General features: G+C 25.1%; 1 protein-coding gene across 7 annotated transcripts in view; it reads left to right on the top strand.

The window, feature by feature from the left end:
* LOC111675775 (complexin) overlaps positions 1–21,278 on the top strand; it is a 251,169-nt gene that overhangs the window by 6,750 nt on the left and 223,141 nt on the right. For 2 of the 7 annotated variants that reach the window (XM_023436614.2, XM_023436613.2), the window contains exons 1-2: positions 9,403–9,709; positions 20,651–20,988. The gene's annotated coding sequence lies outside the window, so the exon portion shown is untranslated. Of the gene's footprint in view, positions 1–9,397; positions 9,710–20,650; positions 20,989–21,278 lie in introns of those variants that run through there. The other 5 variants (XM_046949383.1, XM_046949384.1, XM_046949386.1 and 2 more) reach the window with 4 other exon arrangements.

The raw sequence follows: 21,278 nt of genomic DNA, 5'->3' as shown, positions 1-21,278 counted from the left end.
TCAATTTTGGGCTTTATTGGATGTGAATGTTTTGAAGTTGTTATAGTTTTTGAAGGGTATTTCATATGAAGAATTAAAAGTATTTTTATTTTTTTGTTCACAGTTTGGAATATATTATTACTTGTCATATTTTTATAATAAATAGCTACTTATAAATATGAAAACAAAATTAAAAGTTTTAAGTTTCTAAACTTTACTAAATATCCCTTAAATAACAATATATATACAGAAACTGGTATAATTTAATGCCTTATTATGAAACAACCCTCAAGTCTTGCAATAATTTAATGCTATTGCAAAAATAAAAAATCATGAGCAGCTTTTAGATGATAGTTTTTTTTATCACATTTTTATATTTTCTCTTTTTTATTATCATGATGTACAAATGTTGCATCATACAAGCATAACAGATATTTATTAGATTTTGTCATCAATAATATTACTTTAATATATCGGAGTGAAGGAAATCAATGTTTTTGATGGTATTAACCATAAAGATAATAGATATTTGACTTTTTATATATTGTAAGAAGATTTACATTATGAAAAATGTTGTGAGATAAAACAGTGAATAAGTTTTGCTTAAAGTATTTAGGATTTAAAAAATAAATAGACATTGATTGTGAGAACATGTTAAAAAATTTACATTGAGAAAATTTTAAGTGTTTTTGTTTAATATTCAGAATGATAATATTAAACATTTCTCATTATCAATCAATCATCAGACTGATAACCGATCATACAGTATTATAAAGACTTTAAAGTCAGAAAAAACACTGTAATTATAGTTAAAATATATAGCATTACACCATACTTTATACTACGAATTTTCGTTACATAGTTATACTTCGGTGAAGTTATCAATATACAATAACATTTGTAAGATTTTTACTAAAAGTTGACAACAAATAAAATTGTTTTCAATCAATACACTATGAAGCAGAAAGGCTCTTTTATAGCTAATAAAGTCAAAAAGAAAACAATAAGATAAAGAATCAAAAAATGTACCTTTAAGATAAAAATTACAAAAAAAAAAAAAAAAAAAAAAAAAAATCCAAAGCTGCCCCAAATTAGGCGTATACTTAATATTTCTAATAATAATAAATCATTAACACATATACGTAAATGTGTCATTAGTAAAGGTAATGCAATATCACAATGTAAACTACACCAATAATGTCCATAAAAAACGCATCAATTCAAAAGTGTGGATTCCGTATATGTTTGTATTATATTGGATCTGCGTCTCGGAAACCCTTTAATGTATGTAATATTTTTTTATTAATTAAAAATGTTAATTTGTGTTTATGTTGATTCAAAGTTAAGAAAAAAATCAGCTAATTTTCATCATATATGTATATGATGTAATGTTTGATCCAAAGTTTAAAAAAATCATTAAAAAAATACATACATTAAAGAACAAAAATTCATGATACCACATTTACATTTTAAATATCTAAAAGGAATAATATTATACTTACAAAAATGCTGCATAAATCCTACACAATCATTTAAGGATCCACTTAAAGTTCATATGTGAAGGATTTTTTGAAATTTCTACAAGGACATTTCTCACAATAATAATGAATTTCCACAAGTATTCTGTTTTGCAAATTCTTTTGTTCTTGAACATGTATAAAGACAAAAACACATACATTTATTAACATACATAGTTGTAGGTAAATGTATGTATGTCTATCTGTCGGTCTGACCGTCTTTGTTTGTTTATCATATCAGTATGATTTTTATATACTTCTGCTGATACAAGTGTCTAAAATAAAGTACAATTTTTATTTTAGCATAATTTGAATTTTCTTGCTGAAAGCTCTCTTTTTTATATTCCATCAATTTATTGCACAACAATGTTGTTTTTGCTTGTATTTTTTACACAAATGAAATTTACTAGAAATGAGATTTCCGTTTCAATTTCATTTCTCACATTTTTCACTATAATTGTGGTTTTGACATGTAAAACAATCATTTTGTATATCATTTGGTATTTTTTCTTAGTCTGTTTCTATTTATATAAAATACAGCAAAAAAAATTGGAATAATGTGTTGATGTGTTAAATGTAGCATGGGATTTGTATTCAATTTAAAATTAAATCATTACTATTGTGATGAAAACATTGTTAGCCATTAACTTTAACTATTTTTTATAAGAAGTACATAACTATATAAGAAGAGGATAGCATGGAAGCCGTAATTAATAGAGCCCTCTCCAAAACAATTTCATTTAGTATTTAAGTTCTATACAAATAATGTTCCAATGACTAAAAAAATTATATAAAGGCTTTTTTAATCAGTTTTATAATTGCTCCTTAATTCAATTTACAACTTCCTCGACTGGATAGGTCTTATAAAATATTAAATATTTAATAAATTTTATTTATTTATGTTGAAAATTATTATTTTTATTTATCATTAGTTTTTTAGAGTTTTTTAACTCTGTTTGTACGTCACGATAGGACCTTGTATTAATAAGTTTTGGTTTGTATTAAAACTATTAGACATCAGTCCAGGATTTTAACTGGCTCTAAGTGATATCACGAAGACAGTTTATAAGATATTTTATACTAGACCCCATATTGACAGAAAATGACTCTAACTTTCATAAGTGTCTTTCAAGTAATCCGTCAAGCAAATTGTATTGATTACCCATCAATAGAATTCTGTACTCTTCATAAAACCATCCTACAAATTATTAGTCCATTTGCAATATCAATTTTATTCAATGATTTGATAGAAATGATTTATATAAGAGTAAAAAAATCAGGATACTCGAATATATAAGTATAATATGCTTATTTTGTAATTTTGTGGTAATTATGTTATTTCGGTTGAAAATATGTATCAGCTATAATGTTAATTTTTTTGTTTTTACTTTAAAAACTATATAGGAATTGTTTATTGAAAAGTTCCCAAAAAATGAGATTGATAAAGCAACATAACTACTTTTTATAAATTTTGTTATTCTTATATTGATTTTTTTACCTCATTGAATGTGTATCACTTGTCACAGGCATAACAACCACTCAAATCATTATACATATGTTCCAATTAAACGAAGGTCATTTATTGTACAGAAATTTAAAAATTGATCAATTACTTAGGTACATACATACATCTTAGGCAACATTTGTTTATTTATACCAATTTAACCCCTTGTCACAGAATTATATTGTAGATAACATAACGCACTTTTAAAAATATCAAACATTCTTCTTTACTTTCACAAATTGATGCTGGTTTGCAATGAGTTTTTCCAAATATGAAGAGTCATTAAAGCAAGTCACAGCATAGAATGTGCCATTCAAACACTTATACGGATTTGTATACTCATCTACAAACATCCAGACATACGCATACATTTTTTGTATCAGATACAATCACATGTCATCCTTGCAAAATATGTATGTATATTTGCAGAAGTACTACTAATTGAGTCATTTCCTGTATAAGAACAAAAATATACCCACAATGTACAGACAATAGCGTGTGTGTGTATTTTTACAAAACAAATGTGTTATATGTATGTATGTGGAAATGCCCAGCAGTTCGAAGAGACTATTACTTGCTAAAGTAATAGTTGACTTTTATATCATTATCCAAAACTAATAATTTGCGTAAATATTAACGCAAAATATTGTATATAATATACACAGTTTTTATGATTGGTTATATGATTGTCATTCCGCGTATAACACCAGAACCTAAAAAAAATTTTATATTCTTTCTCTAACACGTTCACTTTAAAAGTAAACAAAGACTAAAAAAATCGGTCCGTTATTTCGCTTATCTCCTTATACAACATAAGTTTAAACTTATTTAAACTTATGTTCATTATATTTATCATATTTAAACCTGTTTAGAGTTATGTCAATCTTTAAATAAACGTATAATCTTTTCTGCTTTTCTAATACTATTGAGTAGTTTTTTATTATGCCAAATGTGCACAAACTATTTATGCAAATCTAATAAAATTCATATTTAATCAAACTGATTTTAAAACTTAAATCAGCAACAATATAACACTTTAAACAATGTTATTTAATTAACATTGTAATTAAATGTTTTCGCATTAAACAACAATTAGTACACATTTGTCGGCATAATAAAATTAGACCATTTAATTTAATAATATTTTTCATGATTTTATTTAATAATATTTATGTAAACAGTTTATATAAAAAATCAATAATATTAAAAATGTTTAACAGCGTTGTACGATAATAGAGTTTATTTTTATGTGGGTGTATAAGTTCGACAATAACTTTAAATATAAATTATAATATCAATTTTATTTGATGACAAATTTTATATTACTCATATATATGAGATGAATTATGAACAAATTCGCTTAGTATGTGTAACTTTTTTATTCGATTTATTTAGAACCATGTATTTAGATTTAGGCAATATTTTGAATATATTTTAAAATATTTATATATATAATTTCTAAGAGCTAGATTCTACTGATAATTTTTTTGTTTTGTTTCTATATGATCAATGATACATGTCTGAATAGACTGGAATAGGAGATTTTGAATTGTATAGGGCTACTTTTTTATTGTATTAAAAACAGCAAATCTACACTTTACTGATAAATGAGGATACAAATATACATGAAATATGTCATTAGAAATGAAGAGGGTCGTGTCATTAGAATGAAAATAAATATAAAAAAACAATTGAGTTGTTCAAATAAACTTTCAAACAAAAATAGAAAATAAGTGTTGTTGTTGCTCTCCAAATGCCATTTATTTCAATAAAAATAACTATGTATTTCTAAATTTATATCATGTTTTTTATCAAATTATAATTCAGATTTCAAATTTTATTAAAACTGAATTAAATTTGTATACTCACAACACTATAGTGGGGTGCATATTTTTGTGGCAATGCTACACCTACCAATCGGAAAAGAATCATTTTTGAAGTAGTTTAAGCTAGGTCCGTTCGTCCGTGTTTGTCTATGTAAACCTTGTACGTACTCTTAAGGTCGCTATTTTTAAGAATCTTTGATAAAATATAATTTGGTACAAAGAAAAAAATATGTCTATGAGGCTTCACGCAATATTTTTAAAATAGTTTTATTATAACCTTTATAAAAGCTTATGGATCATCTTCTACATATACATATTGACGTAATTATTATTTGTCTGTTTAATAACCAAAAATTGTTACTAATTTTCACAAATTTAAAAACGTCAAATATTTTTGTCAAAAAATCTACGTATATCTGCTAACCGAATTTAAAATAAGAATTTTAAAATACCGTTTGCCATACCTGTCTTATACTAATGTGCATGAATAAAATAACAACTAAGTGTTTGCATGAGTGTTGCTAATTTACAAAAACATTGCAAATTTGAAATAAATTACAAAAACAAATCAATATTATATTTTTTTACATACTCAGTTTAATGTTATTGTGATTTTGTTTATTTTATTACTGTAACTTACAAAATTACACACGTGTAGCCTTTATTGTGTCTTAAAAAGGCGCATGCTCTTAAAAAATTATTCATTGCTATTGCAATTGTTTTATAATAATGATTTTTTGTAGGTGATTTTTAAAATTTTAATAACTAATTGAAATAAAATTTAGTTTAATAAGATTTCCCTCAAGCATGATTTATTATTTTTGAGGTTAATCGAGTGATACGAATTAGATTATTCGTTTTATTGTTTGACGATACTGAATTGGAAGGAAAACTTTGGAGAGATGTAATGATCATCATACATTTAGGTATTAATCTCAAAAAAAGTAATATAAAAAATACTTTATATATGATGTATGATTTTCAAAGATGAATACTGCTTAAAAATTAGTCAATTATTACACCTAACCACCTTACAACAAATCTGCCAAAATTATTTTTATCTAATGGTAATCATTCTTCCAATTTTCATTACAATTGATACTCTGAAAAAGATTAATTTTAAAAATTAAACTAATACGTCCATAACTTACATCTGCTTTAAAAGCACTTCAATTTTTTGTAAAAAGTTTTCAAATGGAATGATTTTTTTCACATATAGTATTCTCTGAATGAAAACAAATTGTCAAATCAAATCTTTCCTAATTAACCAAAATTTGCACAACCCTGCAGGAGTAAACATACGTAATACGTTAAAATATTGGTCGTAGTCCCATACGTTATATGCAAAGATTTTCAAGCTCTAAAAAATTAAAAATATGCGATTATAATATGCACTATAATATGGCTAAAAATGTAAAAAATATGTACCAAAAATATTTCTTTGTGAAGGTATATATTAATAAATATTCAGATCTTAGGTTTAAGGTTTTTAAAGACTGTTTTAATACTTTAATACTTCAAAGAATTTTAAAAAATCTAAATATGTAAATGCCAAGTTTGTTGTAAAAATATGAAATACACGAAAACAAAACAATTTGTTTTAGAGAATTTAAAAAATATGCAATAAAAGTTTTAGAAATATGCAAGATGTATGCAATTTAAAGAACAATATGCATTTAATGCATTTACAACAAAATATGCAAAAATATATAGTAAAAAGTCATACAAACATCCATTTGCATAGAAATCCTTGCCCTTGTTCTATGTTATAATACGATCTAGCCAAGATCGTAGGCCCGCAGTTTATCATAATGCCAAATACTTACATTAGTAACTAGATACTCTATTCTCTGTAAAATTTCACAAATATAGGTTTATATATGACCCAATCTCTTATATGTTGTACACTTCAGAAAAATTTCTTTGCAACGTATAACAAGTTTAAAAACTGGTATAACGAATATATTCTACATAAGCAGGTTTATTATAAAAATTTTTTTCCAATTAATGGAGGGTATTTACAATTCGGCATTGTTGAACACACTTGCCTGCTATTTATTAATATTGTATTTTAATAATTACTTTCGCAGGGGATTTAATTTTTCTTATATTTTGATGATTACAGTTTTACTGTTACTAACAAATCTATTAACTTTTAAATGATTGATAGATAGACAGATTTCAAAATGTTTGTTTTTAGCATTTTTATGTATAAATTATATATTTGTTTGTCAATAATTTTTTATATGATTGATGCTTGATGTCGTAAAATAAAAATGAAATTGCTTAAGAATATTTAAACAATTTTTTAATCCAAATATTTGTTTTGTTATTCTACCATATTTATATACATATGTAAATATTTCGATCATTAAAATGGAGCCTTTAAACGATTTTAGTTTTTGTTCTGAAAAATCGGTCTCATATCTTACAAAAGCCACCATATGGATTCTCTCAAAAAGAAAAAACAAGAAAAGTGTTATATTCTTTTATTTCGAATCTTATGTACCCACCAGCAATCCGTATGCCGTAAATTAAAAGCTTCCTTGGGGAATTTCCGTTCGCATTAATCTTGTTTATGGAAGTAAGAAGAGATTTCGGTTATAATTATTAATTTTATCGCTGTACCTATAGTTTTAAGCCAGTAATGAACGTTATAGTAATTTTCTGAAAGAGACCTCATATGGGAGGTAGGGGCAATTATGAACCGATCCTCACAAAATTTATTAGAGACATTTTTATTAGCATAAAATTTGCCTGTGTCAAGTTTCATCGTTAAAGCAAAAATTTCAACAGACAGTCAGACAGACGAACAGACGGATATTTGTGGCTAGTTCTATGCCCCCATATTTTTTGATGGTGGGTATTAAAACAAACAAAACAGTTAGAAATTGTAGTCGAGAGGGGGCAACCATATAATACATTAAACAATTTAAAAGAATCTGTGTTTTTAATGCAATTTATTGATTGTGAACCGATCTCCCTAAAATTTGGTGAGAAATTCAATAATCAGTTTATTGTCAATAAATCGTTCAACAAACATGATTATATGATAAAATTCAACAAAAATATTGTGAAAATATACCAAATGATCATTATTATAAACTATAAAAATAAAAATAAATTAAATACTATTTAAAGGATTAATCTATAAATTCCTACATATTTACGTAGTTACGTTAGTGGTGCGTTAACCATTACTTTATTATAAACTTTTCATTATATTAATTTGAAAAAAGTTGGTAAATTTTATAGCGGATTTTAATTTCATTATATTATTTGGAGATTTTTCACCAATTTTAGGAAATATTAAAAGTATTTTGTATAATTAATTTAACAGTGTAATTTTTTTGCATTTTTTATTATAATTGTTTTCCTCGTCATATTTGTTAAAAAATTAATAAACGCACCCAAAAATTCGAACATATAATAAATCATTTATGTATTCCCCTATTTCTTCTGAGAACACTTACAATTATGCCACTCATGCCCCACAAAAACTACTCAATTTTAAAAAATTCAACTCAGAACCTACAAATTGAGTTGACTTGAATATGAGTTAAATTAAAAATGAGTAATTTTTTCACATTCGTGTATTACGATAACGTAAGTACAATAAACGAAGGCAAACTGTAGTATACATAAATGGGCATTGTGCCAAGTGGGAGAATGTGGAAAAAAATGTTCACACAACATATATTTTACGTCGTCAATGTACGTATAGTGTATTCTTTTCCACCAACAAGATCAACCATTTAACTGATTAAAACTAGAAGATATTTATTCAGAAAAAATAGCAGCAATCTAATGTAACGAAGGGCAAAAAGCCGAGTTAAATAATAACAACGAGTTTATAGAGAGAAAGCAAATAAAAAAATATGTGTGTATAGGAGCATTGGAGTGTTTAATGAACAAGCACCTAAAAGTAGGTTTAAGCTTTAAACACAACCGAAATGAAAATGTGTGTACTTTGTTGATAACAAATACAAATTCAGATTGTGAAAAGAAAAACAAAAAAGCGTTTTGTGAGTAAAATAGTGTAAATAGGGAATGAATGTTAGTTGTACTGAGAATGATGATAATGATGTTTGTGGTGACGACGACTATGAAATTGATGATAGTTATAATGTTGTACTTAAAGAGAATTTTGTTATTGTACATGAACAAAAATGAAATAGAAGAGTTTTCTATTTCCCTTATCATCACATGGTATGTGCAATTTTGCTTTGCCTTAATGTTGCTGCTGCCTTTATAACCGCTATTTTTATTGCTGTTTTTGTAATTGCGTTCTCCAAAAAATTATCGAAATATACTAGTATGAAAACGAGGAAAACCGATGTTGCTTGTAAACTGTTTCTACTTCTGCTGTTTTTTTGTTTTTCTTACTCAGCGTTTTTTTCGAATTTGTTTTTTTTTTTGTAAATTTTTGTTTCTGTTTTTAAGATTCATTTTGTCCCTCTGTATATACAAGTTTTGTGTGGCAACGTCGTTCTATGTGTTGTTGTTTTTGTTGTAGTTATACGACAATGTGTTTCACAAAAAGTCGGCTATATATGCTTTTATAAAATAACCAAACTAGTAGTGTGCCACAGAAGAGTGCAAACGTAGCACAGAAACACAGTTAAAAAGAAGACAAGTTAGCAAAACGTTCCATATACGAAGATATATATATTTTTGTAATCAACTTCAGTCAACGTATATATAAATATTAAAATCTAAATAGAACAAAAAAAAAAAAAAAAAAAAACGAAAAATAAAGTTTGTAAAAGGAAAATTAAGACAAGTTTACTTCGTTGTATTTGTTAAGACAAAAGATAAAAATTCAACAAAAAATCTATGTAAAACTAAATAAAACAAGCTCAGTAATGAATTGTTGAGTATAAGTGAGTGATAAAATAATGATAAAAATACGTAAACTATAAGTTTTAAGAAAAAACCTTAAGTTTCTGTCCTTATTGTAACAACGACAATAACAAAAAAGAGAGCAAATGTTAGTTCTGCTTAAGCCGAACAAACTTTAAGATATAAAAGAGAAGTTTCAATTTTTAGTAGCTTGTCTGTAGGTGTTTTAAAAAAACATGAAAACTTTATATTACTTCTTATATGGTGTATTTTATTCTTAGTTTTTTCGTTTCTTTTTTTTCAAAAAACTTAATGACTTTGTGAAAAGAAAAACTCAATGATTACATAAATCTATGTTTTTTTAATTTTATTTTACAAATTGAAAAATTTCTTTAAATTCCCTTTACAGTTTTAAGTTCTAACTGTTTTAAATTTACACAACCGTTTTTGAACCTAAAAATGTTTGTGCAATAAAATCCTAATTTAACAACGTGACCTTTTTCATTTACCAAATTATAGGCTGTTAGCGCCACAGACATTTTGGTTTCGTGTGCAGGTAATTTGTGTGGTAAATATTTTTTTCTTACGAAGGTCTCTTTATAGATTTTAAAGCCTTTAAGTGTATATTAAAATACAATTTTGTAAATCATTTAAAGATTTTTTTGGAGTAAAACTAAAACCAAAATTATATTAAATATATATTTTTGCAACTTATGTTATTGCATTATAGTTTAAAATGAATTTTCTTTTGTTGACTATTTATAAGAATTTAAGATATTTTTTTTCGATTTTAATTCCGAATTCAGAATTTCATGAAAATAGACAACATGTTTACATAATTGTGAAATATATTTTCAAATAAAATACAAATGAATATCTTAAATTTTATTTTCAAAATACATATCATAACTTGAAATGCAAAAAAGCCTAACAACAAAAACAAAATTAAAATCGACTTTTTGATTTAAAATAGTCTACTTCATCAAAATATATGTATGATGATTTAAGAACTTTGTCGTCGAAAATACCGACATTATTGAAATTAAACACAGAAGGGAGTACCAACAAATTAGAAATTTACACAAGGCAGAAAGCCCTAAAAAGCAACATAATATACAATGTCTGCAGTTTTCAATTTTTTGTCTCACCTGTAATTTTTTAAAGTAATGTTAAACCCACTTTACATTCAGATGACGATTTGTATGTCTTTCACTGAAAGACTGAAGTTTCAACATTAGGGTAACAAGTATTTTTAGGCGGTTAAATACCACAGTTAATATAGATAGTTTCAAATATTATAAATTTTGTACATTTACAAAAGTGATACCTATTTGTAAAAAACTTCAACGCGAAAACTTTATTATTTCAAAACCCAAGTTTATATTAATTTTCATATTAAATAAACTTATTTGAAATATATCACAATTCTGTTATTTCATTTTGAATATAAGATTATATCAAATCTGAAGAAATGCACCTGCGCTCCCTTATCAGTGTGTAAATCGTGCACACAACCTCAGAATACAATTGAATTGTTTTAAAATGTGTATTTTCGAATTAAAATAAAAATTCTGTATTTTACTCTTATAACCCAAGTGAGAACACATTACGTATGATTATTGTATACGTATGAGGTATACACCATAGGCATATTTTTACTTTTCTGGAAATAATGAAAATGGGGTGTTCACAATGCTAGCAACCAATTCTTTTAAAACTCGAGATTATCTTGATATTGTACACATTTTTCTTAATTTTCTAATAGTTTTTTATGTAAGTTTTTACACATATATAAAAAATTATGATCAAGACAAAAACTTAAATTGTTGCCAGCATAAATGTTACTATAAGGCCGGTACTCTGTTTGAAGACGTGAAAAGTTTTTATGAACTTTTACAATTTCATTTGGAAAAAAACTACGTAAGGATTTAATAAAATTGTCACATGTTCTCGAATAACTAAAGACATGTAAATAAACTTTTGAAATTGAAAAAAAAAAAAAATTGCTAAAATGTTGTTAGAAACATTTCACATGTTTTTCAACAATACAAACAGAGACTAATTCAGCAACATTTTTATATAAAATTTTCATTAAATTTTTTTATATGAAGTTTTTCAAAATTTCACGTGAAGTTTAGAACAGAGTACCAAGCTTTAGGCAATAATTATTAAACCCAGAGACTTAGACTTTGATCTAAATATTTCTAAGAATTAAATTTAAATTTTAAAAAGTTGGATTTTACTCATATACGTAACGGTTATAACTTTTATACAAGTTTTGTAAATTCCAAAACGGCCTTATCCATTTAACATAGAGTCAAAAAAGTACACTACTTTTTCCCGAGCGTTCAACATAGAGTCAAAAATGTACACTACTTTTTCCCGAGCGTTAAAAAAAACAATGGAAAATACCTTGCAGTTTTCGATATTTACTCTTAACAAAATTTACAATTAAAAAAAAACTTTTAATTTTTGATATAAATAGGTGACATTGTTTGCCCACGACATATATACAGAAAAAATAAAGGATAAGGGAAGCGATACCCCTTTCAAAATTTGCATCCAAAATTTATATTATAATACTAAAAATTCATGAAAATTTGTTTTTGAATGGTTTAAGAAAATCGATTTGCCGCAGAAGGCTTTTGCGCCAAAATGACCTGAGAAACATTATCAGAATACTACTGGCTACTAATCCTAGTGCACACACAACGTATGATTATTATTTTTGAAGATATGTATAATGTATACGCCACTTGCATATTTACTTTGGTTGGAAATGATAAAAATTCCAATTGGACTCAAGGGAAAATATATATGACAGATAATTTCTAACTATAAAATTTTTAAACAACAGTGTTATATATTATTCTGATTGCTTTTGTTCATTTTAAATGCAAAATAAATAACAGATTATAGATAACAATGGTTCAAACTTGGAGAATTTATTTTTACTTTATAAAATCAAATACATTTTGGTAATTATCAAAAGCGTTACTCATTAACACTGATTAATAGCTTCAGTTTAATATTTAAAATTTTTAGTTTTCAAAAAGTTTTGTAAATTTAAAATGAAAAAAAAAAAAAATAGTAAAAGCTAATATGCTTTTAAATAAATTACATAAATATCGTTTCCAATTAGACACAGTTCATAACCACAACATAACAAACTAATGCTATATTTTTGTCAACAACAAATTATTCAAAGTTTTGAAATCGTTTACCTCAACCGTAACTAATCAATTTAATTAATTTTTTCCCTTATGTACACAATATTTACTACAGACAATTTCATAAATAATGTTTTGCTCTTTAATAACTTTAAAAATTAATTTACACCCTCAAGGTATGCTATGGCAGAGAAAACTGTGTAAATGTAATAACTTTAAACCACGTTTTGAAATGCCATTAATCTTGCAGGGTGCTACGTGTCTCGTTTGTTTCTAATTCATATTGATTTTCTTAGCACGATGGGAAAATAACAAAAACAATCTAAGACATTGGCTGTTGTGTTTTTACACTGAAGACGCCATAAAGTAGGCTACGTAAATCATATTAAAGTACTAAAGTTTAAGAAATTATTTCATTTCAATAAATACGCACATAAAATGTTGAGAATGTATGTAATGAAAATCTCATGTACATCTGTATATGCATACATAAATTTAAAATTCATTATTACTAGATTTGCTTACATATTTAATGTGATGTAGCTACATGTATGTACACCACGAAACCAACAACATTTGCTTTAAAAACATATTTCCTTTGTGGTGCCTATATCTATGCCAAAATAATGTTATTTATACTGTTATTTTGAAACCGTAATATTTCCAAATATATAATATAAATAGAAAAATGGCTTTAGCTTTTATTTAAAATTTAAAATATTTTGTTATGTCAGTTTTGTTGTAAATGGTCAATATATCAGATGTGCTACATTTTGCAAGGGTTTTTTGTATTTTTTATATTAATAAGTCTTAGGTCTATATGCATGTATGTATATAAAGCAGCGGAGATGGAACATGTAAATACCAAATAGCACTACTAGTAAATTACAAAAAAAGTAAAAAAAGCTATTCACAAACTCTATCAGGTAGACTGTATTGTTTTGTATCCACTTATATTAATTTGCAGACATTGACATAATTCTAAGAAAACAACCGAAACTTTGTTTTGTTTATAAGAACTAATACTTCCATCTCTGAATGTACTGCTTCAAATATGAAGGCTTACATGTGTGTTTACATTTTAACAAAGTGTTAGTATTTTTATTATTAAACACTGTACGTGTCTCTCGGTGTGTTCAGCTGACACATTTAACTCAAATGTGTTTTGTTTATTTTTTTAGTCATACTCGACTGGTTTCTTTTATTTTTTGCCTGTAGACAAAGAATGTTTTATATTTTTCTTATTTGTAAATTTATCTTCTTTGATTTGTTAAAGTATTATTTTATTTTTCTGTAATGTTATTCTTTTTAGTCTAGCTTTAATTTCTTTCCTTTTTTCAAGGGAACTCAATTCCTTAAATATGCAAATCTTTTTACAAAATTCTTTTTGTAGCTCATTCTTGTATAATTTTTAAACTGGGTGGTAGTTTTTGTTGATTCAAAATGAATTTGGTTTCGAAAGTGAGATTGAGTCAAGCCTCCCTAGAAGATACACTAAACAAACCACTTATGTTGCATTATTTACTTTTTTATTTTTGATTCAATATTTAATACTTCTGGCATTTTAAAAGGTTTTGAGAAGTTCTAAATCTATGTATACAGAAGAAACCGATTCGTTGTTATAACCAAATTTGTTTTCAATCGAGTTTAGTCAGTTTCCACAACTATCCCATAACTCTATTGGGATGTCTGTAAAATTCGATTGGCATAATATTAAAATCTTAAAAGTTTATATTCTAAATTCGGTAATATAAATTGAAACTAAAAGTATCACTACTTGAAATATTATTTAATATACATATATTTGTACATTCTATTTGTATACAATAAATAATTATAAAATATAAATGTTTATAGATAAAAGAAATTATAAAACACTTCTAGCGTCAGATTTTCTGATAAATAACAAGTTTCACCATTTTTTTTTGGCGTAAAATGATTTTCATTTAGTTTATGAAAAACATAAGGTTAGATGGTTTCAATTTCATTTGAAAACTGCATTCCTTGCTTCTATTACTGCAGACGCATTAAAAACAACTAAATACAAATTTAATTTAATTGGATATTACCTTTTTCACTAAAATCCTGTATTACTGTTTTTTATTTTCTTTAATAATTATTTTCGTAAGCGTTAACATTCGGTTGAAAACATCAACTTTATTTATGTCCTTTAACCACAATCGAATTTTTAATTGATAGTTAGTTGCAATCATGAAATATAGTTTATTTGACTTACAAATTTACGCTATAATTAATTTTTAATTTAACTACAAATATTGAGAATTCTTACGTTTTAATGTTAAACAAAATTCTGCTACTTTTATCGAATTCATAAAAACCATTAAATGAAAACAATTCGGTTAAAATTACCGATTTGATAAAATCACGATTTTTCAGTTCTTAATCAAAAGAGTCAATCATATTTATAATATTTTAATAAGAGCGATTAAATTTTAAACTTAACTAAATATTTACAATGGAAACCGATTTCCTATCCATATTTTTTCTGTGTGTATGTATGAGTTCTTCTATCCTTTACTTAAAGTGCATGTTATTAAATTTTTTAGTTAAACAAGAGAAAAAAACAAGTATGAATATATAGTCGGACGTAGCCGACCATATGATACCTTACACCGGTCTGTATGTATGTTAAAAATGGGGATTATTTAAAAAAAGCATTTGGTTTGTTTTTTAACTTTATTTCGGAATATTTTTATGAAAATATTCTTAAAAATATAAAAAATAAACGTACGAAATGCACGTAAATTTTATTTTTTTGTCATTATATCGAAAAATTTAATACAAATTTTGTTTTACTACTTTTTACTCGATAAAAATATTCAAGCCAAAAATAATAAATGAAGATTGATATCAATAAATCATACTGAGATCCATCTTCCTGTGTACATATAATAACGAGAAACAAATTGTCGACATTACAAAATCCTACTTTTAGTTATTGCAAAGTTATAATAATGGACCTAAATTTTATATTATTACAAAATATTTATTGTTTTTATTTTTAATTTAATATTATTCTGTTAAGAAATTAAGACTTCAATAATTAAAATTAATCGAAAACATAAATTTGAGTTATATCAAATGTAAAATAATAATATTTTTTAATATTTAACCATATTTGCTTAATTTTGGAATAATAAAAAAAGAAAATACTCTTTGCAAAAAAAAAAAAAAGAAAAAAACCAGTTGGAACATAATCACTGGAAGATATTGGACTTTTCTTAAACACTTATATGAAGTTGGTGACGTAAAGTTATACCCCCATATTCATAATTGCTTAATAAAGTTATTGATGGTTTATCGTAGGAATTTTGTATGGAAAAGGGGTTAAGAAATTATACCAAAGAGATAAACTTAAATTTACAAGATAAATTTAGGGTTCCTCATCAGTCTCCTTGCTTAGATTTATCGGAACAAAGAAGTATTCAAGATAACAGTTTTATTTTAAAAACAACACATTAATTATTCATAACTGGTGTAGGATTTAATATGTATTACATGTTTTATATAGATTTTCTTTTTGCTGAAATTTTTTAACGAAATTTCTTTTTATATAATTTTTTTAATATATTTTTTCTCTAAAAAATTTAAGATAGATTTTCAGAAAATTACCAATAAATTTTCTTTTTATACAAAAATTTCGATAAATTTTTATGGATAATTTTCGATATATTTGCTTTTATAGAAAATTTTCGATAAATTCTCTTTTTCTTTCGAAATTGTACTCTGCACACCAGATACTCTGCTAGTGGATGTATGAGGGACTGAATTGTATGTTACTCATTCCATTAAAGCTAATTTTGCCTACTCTATCACTCATTCAAAATATATTTAAAGCCTTTTTTCAATAGCATTTTCTTTATTTCTTAACAAAGAAACCCTCAAGTTCTTAATTAAAATTTACTTCATTTAATTTGCCTTTTTCATTTAAGTGTTTTCTTTTTGGGGTTTAAAATTCTTAATTAACATCAAAATATTTCTAACAAATTTTTAACACGTGTATAAAATACATTTAGTTTGTGGTTATTTTTAATAAATAAACTAGAATAATTTAATATAATTGATTGCCACTTTTGACTTGTTCTTATGTCAACCTTTCTCAAATTTATTTTAACTATTTAACCCAAAATTATGTAGAATGTCAGATTTAGACGAAGTGGTCATTGCCTTAACTTATTGTTACTAGAATAAAGTAAAAAGGAAAAAATAGTTTATGAATTAAAAAAAAAATAAGTTTATTATATCTCCGCAAAACTTTAAAAAATTGTTTAAGTTACTTTTCAGTTTGTTTACAACTTTTGATTTATAATTTATAAAAGATAATAAAAATTATATTTTAAATTAGGATAATGTTTTTCTCAATAAACAAAAACAGTAGACACATTAACCTTAACTTAAATTTATTATTTTACATTCTCGTATCGTATTATTTATCTATTTAAATATCTATTTCAAAACTAAGTTTTCACTTAGAATTGCAAAGCTGTACCTGCATGTTAAAATATTTAAACTGTCAAAAATTATATGTTCTTTAAAAAAATTATAATATTTATTCACTATTGCTACAACATTTCACAGAATGAAATATGTAAGTAAACCTTTAAAAGGATGTTATTTTTATAAAATAAAAATCTTCTTAAAATTCTAAGTTTGTTTTTGTTTCGCTGTAAATGTGAAAAAATTACTCTTATGTTCTTAAAAATTTTTTGTATTATTTTTTATGTTCCGTACGACAAACCAACATATGTGTCATTCTACTTAACATTGATTAAATTTATAAAATGTCCCTTAGTTAAGGAGTTAAATATACATCTTTTGTCCTTTATATAACGTGACCAGATTTAATTATTCGTAGTAAAAAAAGAAAGTAGAATATTTTATGAATGCACATAAATTAAGTACATAAGTTGGAATGTAATAAGACAAAATTGTGCTGGTAATTTATAATCCAATATAATAAAAAATATTATAGACATAAATAAAAGGATTTATTAATTGATTTTTTCAGAAATATTTTTCAACCCTTTTTGTAATTATATACATAGTTGTCCTATTCAAAATCGGTGTTGTACGTTTGTATCGTAGTATGTCGTAATTTTTTTTTATTAATTTGTTTTTGTTTCAAAAAAATTTATTTGAAAAAAATTATAACATGCGCTACAACGATACGACATCGATTGTGAATTGAAAAAGTACCCTCAATAGTTTACAATATGTTTAAATACAAATTTTAAGTTTTTGACATAACTTTGTCTATTTTTTTCTAACAATGAAGAAAATTATTACTCGCTATTTTAAATCGGTAAAATAAATTGTTTAAAATATATTACGGAAGCAATAGTTATAAGCTATATAATGTAGAAAAGGATAATAGTATTATAAAGAAGTATGTCTGTTCTTTTCAAGTTATCAAATAATCTTCCTTAAATACGTATTTCATGTAAATAAAAATATTAAACTTTACTTTAACTATCATTTATGAAAACTATTAGCCAAATATTTTCCCTTTTTATATATGTGTATCTTTCTTATCTTACAGTAATTGCTATAGGAATATGCACACTTAAACCAGTTAATAAATAAGGTTTACAGAAAGGTATACGTACACATATACTTTTCACTACAACTTTAATATTAAACATTTCGATATAATAAACCTTAAAATGAGGTAGGGGTATTGTTCTTAACCTCGATATTGACTGTGTTTATAGGGGTGAAAGGATATATGTATTTGTGGTCTTATTCGTTTATGTATGTATAGGTAGGTGTAACTTGTTCAATCAGTATTGTTGTTTTTTTTTTTTCATTCTTTTAGTATGTTTAGTTTTGTTCTTATCTTCCTTTAGAAGTATGCTTGATTTTTTATACATTTCACAGTGTTGTTTTTAAAGATTGTTTTTCTTTATGTTCTTTTTTATTTTTGTCATGTTTTTATAGTAACGAACCTCTAGATTAACTTACTAATTCTGTTGTTTAACACAGTTTTCACTTTTTCGTATTTCTTGGGCTTTTTGAATTGTTGTTATTGTGAGCTGCTGCTTATCCCTGGTAGAGACCTTAGTTTTTGGGGTTTCTTGTATGTGTATAATTTCCACAAAATCTGTTCTATAAAATTACTAACTCTAGGTATGAATGTGTTTGGGGTATGCTATACTTTTTATGCCTTTTTTTGTAAACTTTATTTTTTTTCCTTTTTTTTGTGATTTTTTCTTCAACATTTGTTGTGCAAATTTTCGACAGTCTTAGGCAGTGATTTAAATGGAAGTTTTTTTTATATTTGTATAAAAACTTTCAATTACATTTTTAACAGCAATTCTTTAAAGGTAATTTTAATCAAGTTTTAATAATTGCAATTATTTATTATTTGTAAAGGATTTCATTTAAGTTTTTACCAATAAAATTATTACTAAATGTAATTGATTATTTCTCAGTTACAATAACTTGTAATTGATTTCACTTTATTTTCATTTATTTTAAAAAGAAATTACTTGAAGGTAATTATTAATTACGTTTTTTAATTCATTGCTATTCATTTTTCTAATTTATTTAAATATAATTGAAATATTTTTGAATACAACAACAATCGATTGTAATATTTAATGTAACTTTTACCTAAGCTTGATCACTCAAAAAATTTCGAAATTTATTTTCATGTTATTAGAAATTTTACATTCCACTCACTACTGTAAAATGATGAAATCATTCCTTTTTGCAAGTACTATTTGTTAGTCTATTATGGTGTGCTACTTAATGTGTGTTTCATATTTGTATGTCATGGTACTTGTTATTGCTTCCTTTTTAAGTTTTTTTATACTGTTCCTACTTCATTTTGTTCCAATTTGCTTTGTTTGGATGTTTTTATGTACACATATTCATATGAACAGTATAAGTAACGTCATGGTACTCATCTCTCACTTGGATTTATTTTGTCATGGAGTTTGCTTTGTTTTCAGTTTGTTTGTTGGTCTTTTACACATTTTTTTGCTGTGTTATTACAAAACAAATTGCTTTAGAACCGTAACATTTCAACATGACCACCACCGATACCACTGCCTCATCGTTGTCATCATGAAGCGACCTGCTAAACTGGATTTACTATTTCTGCAGTATAAATGCCAGGGGTTAGATGGAGCAAAAAAAAAAAAAACAAGATAGTACTATAAAAAAATATCCGTTGATTTAAGTGAAATGTTTCGTTACTTTTTTCCTCTTACACATTTAACGTGGCTTTAGGACAGTACAGCAGAAGCTATTATTGTAGGCTATTAAAAGTTTAGAGCAGACTTAAAGTATTTAGTGCAATTAAAAGCAAAAATTTATATACTTAATACTGTTTAGGATATACGTACCTATATACACTGTACAATTTAAATTCTTAACGAGCTTGTTATAGATAATTTAGTTAAAAATAAATTGGCTCTGATATTAGATTTTAGAATATAATCGATTTTGAAATAATTGTGTTGTGTTCCAAGTAAATAAATATTTGTTAGTTGCTTTTAGTTAATTTCAAATAGAAAATTGCGTATTTAATTTTTGGGTTTGGGTAAAACCGATGATATCTGTTAGATGGGTTCATTATTTAATCAAATATATAAATTTTAAATATTTTTGGAACCGATTTGTAACGAAAATTTGTATTTTTAAGTTTATATGGGACATTTGATATACGAATAAAAAAGCTGCTACTTGCAGTTTAAATTATTAGTTATAAATTTTTATATTTTAAATACTAAAAATAAAATAAATATTTATTAACAAATTTTCTTATATTCTCTTTTCTTTTTACAGTTTTTTCTTATCTGTGTAACTTCCTCTTATCTCTATATCTAAAAAAGGAACACATTTAAGAAATTTTTTCAATATCTTTAAAAAGGTATCACTCTTTGATACTATCTAACTTCCACAAGTCTTTTACTCATTCAAGTAAATATCAAACAACTGTGCTTTGTTCAAAATTAATAAAAATCTGAAAAAAAACTGCGACGACTACACTTCAACGAATCAACTTTGTGCACTTTTCTGCTAATAAAGAAAAAGTATATAAAAACTATAGAAACCCTAAACTAAAACTCTTCTCTTTCTAAACCTAGAAATAAAAACAAAAGTCGTCTTCATCTAATCTTAAGGTAAGTTTTGTTAAACTTCCATAATTATAGCATAACTAATACACTGTGCTGCAGTCAAGTAACTAAAATAATGTAGTCTTAATGTTTATTTTTTCTTCTTATTTAAGTAAAATATTTCTTTTTACTTTTCCACAACTTCTGTCTCTCGACTTGTTTAATGTAACAATTTAACTTTGTTAGTAAATGCGTTTAAGTATTTGTTAAACTCTTTAAAACTGAACTTTAAGAGGAAAAGAAAAAGAAAAAACTTTTGTTAACAAATACTTTGTCTTAAAATTTTTTTTTATTTT

This window comes from Lucilia cuprina, chromosome 4 (assembly GCF_022045245.1).
Source record: "Lucilia cuprina isolate Lc7/37 chromosome 4, ASM2204524v1, whole genome shotgun sequence".
Lineage (NCBI taxonomy): Eukaryota > Metazoa > Arthropoda > Insecta > Diptera > Calliphoridae > Lucilia > Lucilia cuprina.
This window is presented reverse-complemented; position numbering and strand designations above follow the sequence as displayed.